The sequence below is a fragment of the Canis lupus genome, chromosome 32 (assembly GCF_048164855.1).
Source record: "Canis lupus baileyi chromosome 32, mCanLup2.hap1, whole genome shotgun sequence".
NCBI classification, from domain to species: domain Eukaryota; kingdom Metazoa; phylum Chordata; class Mammalia; order Carnivora; family Canidae; genus Canis; species Canis lupus.
The window spans coordinates 449,850-464,565 of NC_132869.1; positions in this window are offsets into that span (position 1 = coordinate 449,850).

Below are 14,716 nucleotides of genomic sequence, written 5' to 3' on the forward strand. Positions count from 1 at the left end.
TAGAGGTTAGGTGAGGCATAAGGGTATTTGTCAGTGTTAAGAGTTAGGATGGGGGTTAGGGTAAGGGACAGGATTTAGTGTTAGGGTTAGGGTTTAGGCTCTAGGGATTAGGGCAGGAGGTTAGAGGTTGGGGTTAGGGTTATGGTTAGAGTTAGGGTTGGGCTTAGGTTTGCAGTTAGGGTTAGGGGTTAGGGTGTGAGTTATGGTTAGGGGTTAGAGTTAGGGGTTAGAGTTAAGGGTTACAGTTAAACTTAGGGCTAGGTTTAGGGTTAGAGTGAGGGTTAGGATTAGGATAGGGGTTAGGGCTAGGGTTAGGGTTAGTGTTTGGTTACGGGTTAGGGTTAGGGTCAGGTCAGGGTCAGGGTACGGTTTTGGAAAAGGGTAAGATATAGGGTTAGGGAGTGGGTTTGGGGTTGGTTTTAGGGTACAGGTTAGGGTACAGTTTGGGGTATGAGATAGGATTATTAGAGGGTTAGGGTTAGGGTACAGGTTAAGGTTAAGAATAGGATTTGAATACCTTGTTTTAAGGTTAGGGTTAGAGGTCAGGGTTCGGTTTAGATTTAAGGTAAGGGTCAGGGTTAAGGAAACCTAAGTTTAGGTGAACCTACGTTTAGGAGTTAGGGTGAGGGTTGGCAGAAAGGTTCAGTGAATGTGTTTTGGTCTTGGGGTTTGTGTTTGTTTTTCGATTAGTGATGGGTCTTGTTTAAGGGCTAGGTTAACATTAGAATTAAGTGTAGGGTTAGGGTTTTGTCTGTGTATGGTTAGAGTTTGGGTCTGGCATGTGCCTGCACTGGGACTCCTAGCATCTTGGGCCGTTTAGTTTTATGCACTCTATTAAGGTTTTGGGTTCAAAGATAGCCTGACTCCACCAAGTCAGTGGCCTCCCCAGAGAATCAAAATCCAGCCTTCTGATGGGGTCAGAATAGACATAGCAGGCTTCTCCCGAGCTGAGCTAAGGAGGGGATTTGTGGCTCTAAAGACTCTTTATTTGGATTTTCAGTTGCCTTTCTGATTTTATCTCTAGTGCGTACATGTTTCATCAATACTACCTATTATTATTTTAAAGATTTACTTGGGGATCCCTGGGTGGCACAGCGGTTTGGCGCCTGCCTTTGGCCTAGGGCGCGATCCTGGAGACCCAGGATCGATTCCCACGTCGGGCTCCCGGTGCATGGAGCCTGCTTCTCTCTGCCTGTGTCTCTGCCTCTCTTTCTCTCTCTGTGACTATCATGAATAAATAAATAAAATCTTTAAAAAAAAAAGTGAAATAGGAAAGTGCTGCGTCCCACTCTGTCATGCTTCTCCAATACTGATTTGCTGTCCGGGGTCATTTGTTGTGGGGGTTGGATGTTATGGGTTTTGTTTTTTTTTTCCTATTTCTAAGATCTGCCACCATGATTTTGATAGGAATGACATGAAACTGAGGGTGGCTTCAGGAACTGTGGACATTTTCACAAGATGAGGCTCCCACCCCACGAGCCCAGGACGGCCTCCCAGAGCCTGATATGGCTCAGTGTACAAGACTTGTGCTCCTTTGGTTCAGTCTCATTATTTATTCTCCTTGATGCTCCTGAGAAGGCCTTCACGTCCTTCCTTTCCTTCCTGAGTGCTCATTGTCGGGACACAGCAAGGCTACTCTGCTTTGTAGGGTCAGTTTGTGTCCCGTGACTTTACTGAACTCACTCCTTAGTTTTAACAGATTTTGGTGGAGGCTCTTGGGTTTCCTGTTTCTAGTACCGCATCTTCAGCAAATAGGGACAGTGTGACGTCCCCCTTCCATGTGTGGAACCTTTGCTGTTTACAGCTTACTGTCCTAGAAAGCCCCACAATTGAATCAAAACTGAGCCCAGGCCAAGGGCAGGAAGCCCCTATTAGAATGAGAACAGGGCTCAATGCCCTTGAAGGCCCCATATCAAAATGTAAACAGAACTTGAGGAATTGCTCCAGCCCTTCTTGAGGTCCCCAAGACCAGCCCTTAAAACTAAGCTAAAACCTACTTCAGGTCCAAGTCCCTGATCTGCAATGTCGGGTATATTTGGACACAAGATCGAGCTTGTAAATAATCCCTCGTGTGTTTGCATCGGAATCGGCTTCTTGGTGGTTTCTCATATTCGCAATCTTGGGCACAACAGTCTGAGATAAAAAACAAAACCAGGGATCCCTGGGTGGCGCAGCGGTTTAGCGCCTGCCTTTGGCCCAGGGCGCGATCCTGGAGACCCAGGATCAAGTCCCACGTCAGGCTCCCGGTGCATGGAGCCTGCTTCTCCCTCTGCCTGTGTCTCTGCCTCTCTCTCTCTCACTGTGTGCCTATCATAAATAAAAAAAAAATTAAAAAAAAAAAGAAAAAAGAAACTCAGACGCGGGCAGAGTGAAAGCAGGGTTCTGAGAGAAGCGGCAGGGAACCGGGGGCTTGGCGGCTCTTCTGTGGTGGGCCTGCAGACTGGGGGGCGGAATCCTCTGTCCTAGAGCTAGAGGACCAGCGTCCCCACCCGCCTCCCCCCCATCAGACCTGAGTCTCAGGGAGCAGCACAGCACTGCCTGCTGGAGGCCAGAGGTGCTGACGCCCACCCCGTCACTGATCCCCGCAGGTGCATCTCCCAGGCAGATGTGCACCTGACAATCAGCGCCACATCCCATCGCCAGACACCACACAGACCACTCGCTGCCACCAAGTTGTCAGACCACAGAGGCCCGGAGAGGAGGCCCGGAGACACATTTGCCTCTCGCAAAACTTGCGCCCCTATCGAACGAAATCCTTTGAAGCGAAGCTTACAGAAGGTCTGCATGTGGGATGTTCAAGTCCTAAGCTCAAACCAAAGGAGTTTGCATGCCTTGAAGGCAGCTGTCCGCTAGGAGCGAAATTGACAAGGCAGACACTTGGTTCTCACTCCGCCACACTTGCGCATACAATTAAATGCAGTGGAAGCGAAACGTACAGGCAGTCAGGATGGGGGAGGTACAGGCCATAAGCTCAACTCTCAGAAGTGTGTATGCTTTGCAAGCTGATGACTGCTAGACACTTATCGAGATGAGGTATACCCAAGCTACACTCTAATTGAACAAGGACGTTGGCAATCACTATATTGAACTCAGATACACGTGTACAGTCCTGACACTTCCACTCGCATTTCTCCAACCTCTTTTAGCACCTAATGTAAGGAAGTTAGCAGCTATGACTATGGGTAGGCAGGATGCGGGAGGGTCCTGCCCTGAGCTCAGCTCTCACAAGAGACCATGCCTAGAAGCCCGCTTTCAACTAGCTGCGTTCTAATGGCCGTGAGACCATAGCATCTTCTAACTCAGGAGGTTTGAAGAATATCACTCTACTGCACCTGGAGACATCTTCCAGGCCTGCACTATTCCACTTGCTTCTCACAAGCTTCTGACAAACGTCTCTGGTGAAGATGTTCAAAACTCATTCTGCAGGCAGTGTGGAACTGTGAGGGACTAGGTGTGAGCTCAACTCTCGGGAGAGAGATGCTTTTGGACTCAGAGTTCAGCTAGCTTCTCACGTATGGAACTTAGTATGTAGCATCTGTCTAAGACAGGAATTACTAGGAAATCGCTGGATTGAGCTTGGAGGCACTACTCTTCTGTGCCGGGACATTCCACTTACCTCTCACAACACTTCGGTCACGCATCGAGCCTAGGCCTGTAAGCAGCGAAGTGTACCTGCAGGCAGGATGTGGGAAGTACAGGCCATAAGCTCAATTCTCAAAAGTGTGTACAACTGGAAGGCAAATGTCTGCTACCCACTCGTACATGGGAGTTAGAAACTAGCTACACTCTAATTGAACAAGGACGTTGGCAATCACTGTATTGAACTCAGATACACGTGAGTACCATCCTGACACTTCCACTTGCATTTCTCCAACCTCTCTCAGCACCTAAGATAAGGACGTTAGCAGCTACGAATATGGGCAGGCAGGATGCAGGAGGGTCCTGCCCTGAGCTCAGCTTTCAAAAGGAGACCTGCCTCGAAGCCAGATTTCTACTTACTGCGTTCTGATGGCCATCAGAACGTGGCAGCATTATAATTCAGGATGTTCCATGAATAGCGCTTTACTGCACCTGGAGACACAACCTTGAAGCCTGCAGCTTGCCCCTGGCATCCCATGAGCTTCTGACAAACATGTCTAGTGAGGATGTTCGTAACTGTATCTGCAGGCAGTGTGGAACTGGGAAGGACCACGTTTCAGCTCAACTCTGAGAGGTAAGTTCCCCAGAGAGACAGCTTTCAGCTAGCTACTCAGGTTTGGAAGTTAGTATGTAGCTCCCATCTGAGGGAGGAATTCCTCAGAAATTGTTGGATTGAACTAACACACATTTGCCTCTCGCAAAACTTGCATCCCGTATCGAACAAAATCCTTTGGAAGCTAAGCGTAAAGGCGGTCAGCATGTGGGAGGTTCAAGTCCTAAGCTCAATCCAAAGGTGTGTGCATGCCTTGCAGACAGCTGTCCGCTGGGAGCCAAATTGACAAGGCAGACACTTGGTTCTCACTCCGCTACTCTCCCGCATACAACGAAATGCTGTGGAAGCGGAACGCACAGGCAGTCAGATGGGGGAGGTACAGGCCAAAAACTCAAATCTCAGAAGTGTGTATGCTTTGCAGGCCGACGTTGCTAGACACTTATCGAGGCGAGGTATACCCGAGCTACACTCTAATTGAACAAGGACATTCGCAATCGCTATATTGAACTCAGATACACGTGAGTACAGTCCTGACACTTCCACTCGCATTTCTCCAAATCTCCCAGAACCTGACTTAAGGATGTTAGCAGCTATGACAATGGGCAGGCAGGATGCAAGAGGGTACTGCCCTGAGCTCAGCTCTCACAAGAGAGCTTGCCTAGAAGCCAGCTTTCAACTAGCTGCGTTCTAATGGCCATGAGACCATAGCAGTCTTCTAACTCAGGAGGTTCGAAGAATACCACTCTACTGCACCTGGAGACACCTTCCAGGCCTGCATGATTCCACCTGTGTCTCACAAGCTTCTGACAAACGTCTCTGGTGAAGATGTTCAAAACTCATTCTACAGGCAGTGTGGAACTGTGAGGGACTGAGGGTGAGCTCAACTCTCGGGAGAGAGATGCTTTTGGACTCAGGGTTCAGCTAGCTTCTCACGTATGGAACTTAGTATGTAGCACCTGCCTACTACAGGAATTACTAGGAAATCGCTGGATTGAGCTTGGAGGCACTAGTCTTGTGTGCCGGGACTTTCCACTTACCTCTCACAACACTTCAGTCACGCATCGAGCCTAGGCCTGTTAGCAGCGAAGTGTACCTGCAGGCAGGATGTGGAAAGTACAGTCCAAAAGCTCAACTCTCAGAAGTGTGTATGCTTTGTAGGCCGATGTCTGCTAGACAGTTATCGAGGCGAGGTATACCCGAGCTACACTCTAATTGAACAAGGACGTTGGCAATCGTTGTATTGAACTCAGACACACGTGAGCACAGGCCTCATGCTTCCACATGCATTTCTCACAACCTCTCCCAGCACCTAATATAAGGATGTTAGCAGCTATGTCTACCGCCGGCAGGATGCGGGAGGGTCCTGTCCTGAATTCAGCTCTCAAAAGGAAGCATGCCTCGAAGCCGAAAGTCTGGAGGTTCAATGAATACCGATCTACTGCACCTGGAGACACAACCATTGAAGCCTTCGACTTGCCCCCTGCGTCCCATGAGCTTCTGGCATACATCTCTAGTGAGGATGTTTGAAACTCTATCTGCAGTCAGTGTGGAACTGTGAGGGACTGCGTGGGGTCTCACCTCTCAGAATCAAGTTCCCCTGGACACTGCTTTCAACTAGCTTCTCTTGTATGGAAGTAGTAGCAATGTATGAGAGGAATTCCTCGGTAGTCGCTGGATTGAGTTTCAAGACACTTGTTTCCTGGCCTGCACCGTCCAATAGCCTCTCACACAACTTCTGTCCCGCAACAAACCTAGGCCTGTTAGAAGCAAAGTGTACATGCAGTCAGTGTGGGACCCAGGAAATTTCTTTTTATTTATTTATGATAGTCACACAGCGAGAGAGAGGTAGAGAGGCAGAGACATAGGCAGAGGGAGAAGCAGTCTCCATGCACCGGGAGCCCGACGTGGGATTCGATCCCGGGTCTCCAGGATCACGCCCCTGTCCAAAGGCAGGCACTAAACCGCTGCGCCACCCACCGATCCCGGGACCCAGGAAATTTACCAAAAATCCCCTACTCCTGGAGAAGCAGAGCAGGACTGATTTCATTTTGTGCTACACCTGTCACCTCCTGTATGACCCCTACATAACCTGCTTATTGCTTAAGATGCTGCCCCACCCTAGTCAAGCTTTTGGGCACACGCTACTCAGAAATCGGCCCATAACAATGTAACCCTGCTTTGTGCCCACCAAAACTGCGCGCCAATTCTGACCAAAGTAATAGGCCAGCTCAAATGGATACTATAGGGTAAGATGTAATTCAATCGGCCACTTGCGTGTGGACTGACATGACTGTGCAACTTTCTGTGTATCCCATGGACCACTGGCCCCTATAAAGCTGCTATGCCTCTTAGTCTCGGGGTCCAAGTCCCTGCTCCGCTGTGTCGGATATACTTAGACCCACGCTCCAGCTTGTGAATAAACCCTCTTGTGTTTGCATCGGTGTCGGCTTCTCGGTGGTTTCTAGGATTCACAATCTTGGCCACAACATTTGGGGCTCGTCTGGGATCTGAGAGACCTCCAGGACCTTATCCGGAGGATTTCACGCGTGGTGAGTGCACTCAACTTTTTCCACCTTTTGCGTGCATATTCTCTAAGAGCTCTAACCTGTAGGAATTCCAATCTGTATTAGGTCGGCATTGGCTTAGGTGGATGCGCTGGTGGGCCATCAACCGGGGGTCTTGAGGAGACGTCCCTTGCCCCTGCCTGGAGGATGGAGGTCCTATCTGTAAAGAGGATGGAGGTCCTCATCTGTATGGAGGATGAGCGTCCTCATATGTAAGGAGGATGGGGTCCTCATCTGTATGGATGACGGGGGTCCTCATCTGTATGGATGACGGGGGTCCTCATCTGTAAGGAGGACGGGGGTCCTCATCCGTATGGAGGACGGGGTCCTCATCCGTCAGGAGGATAGGGGTCCTCCTCTGTATGGAGGACGGGGGTCCTCATCCGTAAGGAGGACAGGGGGTCCTCATCCGTAAGGAGGACGGGGGTCCTCATCTGTAAGGAGGGCTGGCTGCAAGCCCTTCGGATTACTTTCTGTCTTGTCTCCGCAGCCGCACTAGAACGTTTGTCTGTTACTGTGTTCTTCTTACCTGTTTGCATGCTGATCTGTGTTACCTGTTTGTGTGCTGGTCTGTGTTACTGTGTTCTTGTTAACTGTGTGTTTGTGTTATTTGTGAACTGTCATAACTGTGCCTTGGTGTGGACGGGGGACATAATGGGGCAGATGCAAACCATACCCTTGTCTCTTATGCTCTCCCACTTCTCGGATGTTAGGGAAGCACTCTTATTCTGAGCATAGACATACAGAGAGAGAGATTCCAAATTTATTGCATATCAGAATGGCCAACCTTTGACGTGGGATGGCCCCGAGAAGGAAATTTTCACCTACCTATTATCTTACAGGTTAAGGCCGTGAACTTCAGGGACAAACCAGATGGCCACCCTGACCAGATGTCCAACATCCTGGCCTGTCAGGACATGATTGAGAATTCCCCTCCTTGGCTAAAACCCGTTTTTACTCCCAAAGCACACAACTCGCCTGAAGGTAAGGAGAGACTCCGGGTCCACCGCCAGACTCTAATGGCAGGTCTCCAGGCTGCCGCGTGCAAGACTACCAATCTGGCCAAGGTCTATGATGTGAGACAGGGTAAGGATGAGAGTCCAGCAGCCTTCTTAGAGGGAGCAATAGAGGCTTTTAGGCAGTACACCCCTATGAACCCAGAAGCCCCGGAAACAAAGGCCGCAATTATCATGGCTTTTGTTAACCAGGCCGCTCTGAACATTAAAAAGAAATTGCAAAGAGTAGAGAGACTGGGAGAGAAGAGCTTGCAGGACTTAGTGATAATAGCAGAACGAGTCTATAATAGAAAAAGTCCGGAAGAACTGCATGTTACCACCCCACACGCTATTAAAGGGGTACTCAAACAGCCCCCAGACAGCTGGATCAGCAATGCCCATCTGACCCATTATCAGAGCCTACTGCTAAACCCCACCAGAATTTTATTTAAGCCACCGACAACCCTGAATCTGGCAACGCTACTCCCTAACCCAGACTGGGACCCCCCTCTGCACGACTGTCAAGAAATTTGGGCACAGGTGTATGGAATCAGCGCTGATCTCCAGGACCAGCCACTGCCGAACGCCGATGCCACCTGGTACACAGACGGCAGCAGTTTTGTCCGAGAAGGAGTCCGATTTGCGGGGGCAGCCATACCATAACCACGGAGACAGAGACCGTCTGGGCGGAGCCATTGACAGCCTAAATGTTGGCTCAATGGGCAGAACTGATCCCACTGGCCAAGGCACTGACCATGGAGGAAGGTAAACGAATAAACATCTACACCGACAGCAGGTACGCCTTTGCCACCGCTCACATTCACGGAGCCCTTTACAGAGAGAGAGAGAGCTTCTGACAACAGAGGCAAAGACTGTTAAAAACAAAACGGAGATTCTTGAACTCCTGAGGACCCTCTGGCTGCCCAAGGCCCTAGCCATCATCCACTGTCCGGGGCACCAAAAGGCAGACACACCAGTAGCCAGGGGAAACCGGCTAGCCGATTTAAAAGCAAAGGAGGCGTCCCTTTTGGTGACCCAGGTCTTAGCAACCACGCTACCTGATCCGGGGGAACGGAACCTGCCGGACACCCCCAACTATTGTGATGCTGACTTACACTGGATCAAACACTTGCCTATGACCCAGTGATTGTGTGGCTGGTGGAGGGCCACAGACTCCAGCATCATCTTGCCAGAGGAACTGGGACGGCGAGTCCTATCCAAAACGCATCGGAGTACTCACACGGGAACAAGGAAGATGGAAGACCTCATACGACATGCAAAGATCACTATTAAAGACTCTCGAGCAAAGATCGAGCAGATCGTGGCAAGCTGCCACTCATGCCAGTTAACTAATGCCACCGCCCATGGATCTAACCCAGGCACCTGGCTCCGGGGGGACCGCCCAGGAGCCTACTGGGAAGTGGACTTCACTGAGGTAAAACTTGGAAAATATGGATACAGGTATTTATTAGTGTTTGTAGATACTTTTTCAGGATGCACAGAGGCATTTCCCACCAAACATGAAACGGCACAGACCGTGACCAAGAAACTGCTGGAAGACATCTTACCGAGGTATGGTTTTCCTGTTAAGATTGGGTCAGACAAGGGCCCAGGATTCTTCTCTAAGGTAACACAGGGAGTGGCACTAGAACTTGGGGCAGATTGGAAATTAGATGGTGCATATAGGCCCCAGAGCTCAGGACAGGTAGAGAGGATGAACAGAACATTAAAGGAGACCTTAACTAAATTAGCCCTGGAGACTGGCGGGGACTGGGTGACTCTCCTCCCCTTCGCCCTATATAGGGTGAGGAACTCCCCATATTAGATGGGACTGACTCCCTACGAGATCATGTTCGGTCTTCCTCCACCTGTTATCCCCATTTTAAAACTTGAGGTGCTTGCTGAATTTGATGATCACCAACTTCTTTTCTCCCTCCAAATGTCATGAACCCATGAGCAGGTGTGGCCTAAGCTGAGGGCCCTCTATGAGACTGGGCCACACCCGGATCCCCATCGATATCGGCCAGGGGACTGGGTGTACGTGTGTACGTGTTGAGATACCAACACCGGACACTTCAACCTCGCTGCAAGGGACCTACACCCTGATCCTGACCACTCCCAACGCTCTCAAGGTCGACGGGATTACTCCCTGGTCCACTACACCCACGTCCAGCCAGCTGACCCACATACCGTTCTCAAGAACTTTGTTCCAGAATGGAAACCACCCGGACAAGGACAATCCCTTAAAGCTAAGAGTGCACCGTTCTCACTAATTTCGCACCTCCAAGACTCCCTAGTCTGAGGTTGTCCTTCAAAATAGAAAGGGATTAGACTTAGTCTTCTTACAACAAAGGGTGTGTGTGTGGTGTGTGTGTGTGGGGGGGTTATGTGCTGCCTTAAACGTAGAATGCTGCTTCTTCGCTGGAATAGAAATGGCAGCGAGAACAGCAACAAGGTTGGTAAAATCCTGGTTTAATCATTCCACCTGGCTCACTCTAAGAGCAACCTGGACCCTTGATTGGATCCTGCATAGGATCCTCTGAAAATGGGGGGACAATAAAGCCCAAAGTACAAAGGGGGACTCTAGCACTCGCCCCCTCACCCTGTGTGATTCTTACCCTTCCCTAAAGACAAAAAGGTCTCCTTCCCCAGGGGAAGGCACGCACCCTCTGCTCTGAGCCCTTTTGTTGTACAAATTCAATAAAGTGTTGTGGTGCGAAAATGCACAACCAGCCCATTTCTGTGTCTCCCAGAACTCTGTGTATAGGGCGTGGAGAGACCCCCAGAGAGGAGGAGGTGACACCACCGAGGCCCCAACCAGCCCATGCAGGGGCCCTGCTGGGCACACACAGCTGACGTCCCCACATGCCATCCAGGGGTGGCCGGACGCCAGGGTCAGGCCTCCCAGACTTTACTGGGACTCAGCCTGTGCCCCGTGGGCCTGAATGGGCAGGACAGAGTGACAGCCAAGGAGCCTCAGGTCACCAGGGTCTGTGCAAAGTGACCTGAGAGGTCACTGCTCCCTCTGTCCAGGAGGCCGGGCCTGGACGGGTTCCGGGGCACTTCCTCCCCTCCCCGCAACCTGTGCCTGGGTGCCTTGGGCACAGAGGGCCTGCAGGGCGGTCAGCGTGGCTGTGGAAGTGATTTCAGGACAGCAGGCCCTTGTGTTGTGCCCAAGATTGCGAATCCGAGAAACCATCAAGGAGCCGACACCAATGCAAACTCCCGAGGGTCTCTTTACAAGCTGAAGCTTGGGTCCAAGTGCACCAGATACATTGGAGCAGGGACTTTGACCCCGAGACTAAGAGGCGAGGCAGCTTTATAGGGGCCAGCGGACCATGGGATATGCAGAAATTTGCACAGTCATGTCGGTCCACATGTAGGTGGCCAATTGAATTACACCTTACCCTATAGTATCCACTTGAGCTGGTCTATTACTTTGGTCAGAATTGGTGCACAATTTGGGTGGGCACAAAGCAGGGTTACCTTGTTATGAGCCGATTTCCAATTAGGGTGTGCCCAGTGGCCTGACTAAGGTGGGGCAGCGCCTTAAGCCATAAGCAGGTCATTTGGGGGTCATAGGGGAGGTGGCGGGTGTAGTACAAAATGGATCAGTCCTGCTCTGCTTGTCCAGGGGTAGGGGATTTTTGTTAAATTTCCTGGGTCCCACACTTATAGCTCATGTACCTGGGCCACCCTCACCAGGTGGACTCAGCGTGCACACCTTGTGGTGCTGGATCTCTCACACCAATGTGTGGAGGACACCTTCCTTGCCTGAGTGAGTAGGGGGTGGGTGAGCATGGGCCTTCGGCCTGAAGGACAGTCAGGACTGGGGACCAACAACCCCCGCCCCATCCCCACCCTGACTTCCACATACAGGTAGCCCCATGGCTCCCCGCCATGGGCAGCCGGCTCCTCAGGAGCTCCCCCCAAGGGTGGACCAAATGTCTGGTTCCCTGCTAGAGAGGCATTGGGGAGAAGAGAAGCAGCCAGCGCTTGGCAGGACCCACTGCCGGACATGGGAATGTGGCCGAGCCAGACCTTCCAGCTCAGCTGACCCTCTAGTGGAAAGTCACTGCATGAGCTACCCACGGGGTGGACAGGAGAGCCCAGCTAGCCACCCAGAGCCAGCACCAGAAATGAGGTTTTGCTAACCATTTCGGGGTTTTGGGTTACCCAGCCAGAGGATCCAATAGCTGCACGTGATAGCTGCATGTGATAGAGACACACACACACCAAAACCAGCAAAAGTCGGAATCCCCCCAATGTTGTCAAACAGCAGCCGGATGGTTACATACAAGACACTGTGATCCCCAATAGGATACATGGAAGACGCTATAAACCACGACTGCAGACATTCTGGAGGCACGGAGATGTGCCTGATGGGTTCCAACAAGGAGCACAGAGGGGAAGGAAGCATCCTACGGACAGGGGGCACCTCCTAGGAAAGGACACCAGGTCCCTGTGAAGGCTACAGAGGGTGAAATCTCTCCCCTTCTCTTTGTGCTTCTGGTTTTCCTCCTACATGCCATTTTCCTCAATCATATTAGAAAGAATTTATTTTATGTTTTTAAATTTATTTTTATTGGAGTCCAATTGGTATGAATTCTTTCTTCAGCAAGGGTGTCATTCAGGAGAGAAGGAGAGATACAGATTTTCCTAAACAGGCAACATATAAAGGAGTTCATGACCACTTAACCAGTCCAGTAAGGAATTTTAAGAGGGACTCTTCTAGTGGGGGGAAAAAGAGACCAAAAGAAACAAAGACTAGAAAGGACCAGAGAAAGTCACCAGAAACACCAACTCTTCCGGAAACACAAAGGCACAAAGTTCATATCTTTGAATAATCATTCTGAAGGCTGATAGACTAAATCCTCCAATCAAAAGATATAGGGTATCAGAGGGGCTTAAGAAACAGGATCCGGGAGGCCTGGGTGGCTCAGGGGTTGAGCCTCTGCCTTTGATTCAGGGTGTAATCCTGGAGTCTAGGATCGAGTCCCATATTCTGCTCCTGGTGGGGAGCCTGCTTCTCTCTCTGCCTAATTTTCTGCCTCTCTCTGTCTCTCTCTCTCTCTCTCCGTCTCATAAATAAAATCATTATTAAAAAAACAAGATCCATCTGTATGCTGCCTATAAGATGCTCACATTAGACTTATAGACACCAGGAGATTGAAAGTCAGGGGATGGAAAATCATCTGTCATGCTAATGGATATCAAAAGAAAGCTGGAGGACCCATACTTATATCAGACAAAGGAGAATTGAAACCTAACCCTGGGGGACACCTGGTGGCTCAGTGGTTGAGCATCTGCCTTCGGCTCAGGAGTGATCCTGGGATCCCAGGATCGAGTCCCATATCGGCCTCCCTTTGCGGAGGCTGCCTTTCCCTCTGCCTATGTTTTGCCTCTGCTTCTCTGTGTATCTCTCGTGAATAAATAAATAAAATATTTAAATTTCAAAAAAGAAAGAACAACTAGTATAAGAAGAGATGAAAAAGGGCATTATTTCATAATTAAAAAGACTCTCTATCAAGATCAAACAACTAAATATTAATGCTGCCAACATGGGAGTACCTAAATATAGAAACCAATTAAAAGCAACAGTTCAGGAGCTCACTGATAATAATACAGTGACAGGGGATTTTAACACCCACTTATGGCAATGGACCGATCGTCTATACAGAAAATCAACAGGGGAACAATAGCCTTCACACACTGGACCACAGGGACTCAACAGATAGAGTCTGAACATTTCATCCTAAAGCAGAATACACATTCCTTTCGTTTTTTATTATTTATGATAGCACATAGAGAGAGAGAGTGAGAGAGGGGCAGAGACATTGGCAGAGCGAGAAGCAGACTCCTTTCACCGGGAGGTCGATGTGTCATTCGATCCCGGGTCTCCAGGATCGCACCCTGAGCCAAAGGCTGGCGCTAACCTGCTGCGCCACCCAGGGATCCCTGCACGTTCCTTTCAACTGCACATGGGACATTCTACAGAACAGATATCATGGCCCACAAATCAGCCCTCAACAGGTAAAACAGGTACAAAAAGGTTGATATCACACCCTGTACAGATTTGGACCACGACACTATGAAACTTGAAGTAGAGAGTAAGAAAAAAAAATTGGACAGACCAAAAATACATGGAAATTATGAACATCCTACTAGAGAATGAATGAAGCAACCAAGAAATTAAATAGGAAATTTAAAACAAATGAAAATGAAAGTATGTTTCTCAAAACCTCTGGGATGTAGCAAAGGCAGTCGTAAGAGAGAAGTACATAGCAGCTTAGCTCAAGAAACAAGACGTCTCCAATACACAACCTAACCCTACACCTAAAGGAGCTGGAAAAGGAATAGCAAACATAGCCTGAAGCCTACAGAAGAAGGGAAAAAATAAAGATGAGAGCAGAAATAAACAATGCAGAAACAACAAAACAGTAGAATGGAACAACGAAACAAAGATCTGGTTCTTCAAAATAATTAATAAAGTAGACAAGCCCTAGCCAGCCTTATCAACGAGAAAAGAGAAAAGACATATATAAATAAAGTCACAAATGTGAGAAGAGAGATCACAATCAACACCAGAAAAATAAGACAATTATAAGGGAATACTATGAAAGATTATATGCTAACAAAATGGGAGACCAGGAAGAATTAGAGAGATCCCTAGAAATGTGCAAACAATCAAAACTGAAATAGGAAGAAATAGAAATGTGAACAGACCATAACTAGCAAAGGAATTGAATCAGCAAGGCACCTGGGTGCCTCAGTGGTTGAGCATGTGCTTTGGCTCTGGTCACGATCCCAGGATCCTGGGGCATCAAGTCCCACATCACACTCCCCACATGGAGCCCCGTTTTCCCTCTGCCTATACCTCTGTCTCTCTGTGTCTCGCATGAATACATAAATAAAATCTTTAAAAAAGAAAACGATATAAAGATGAGAAAGGACCGAAATAAAAT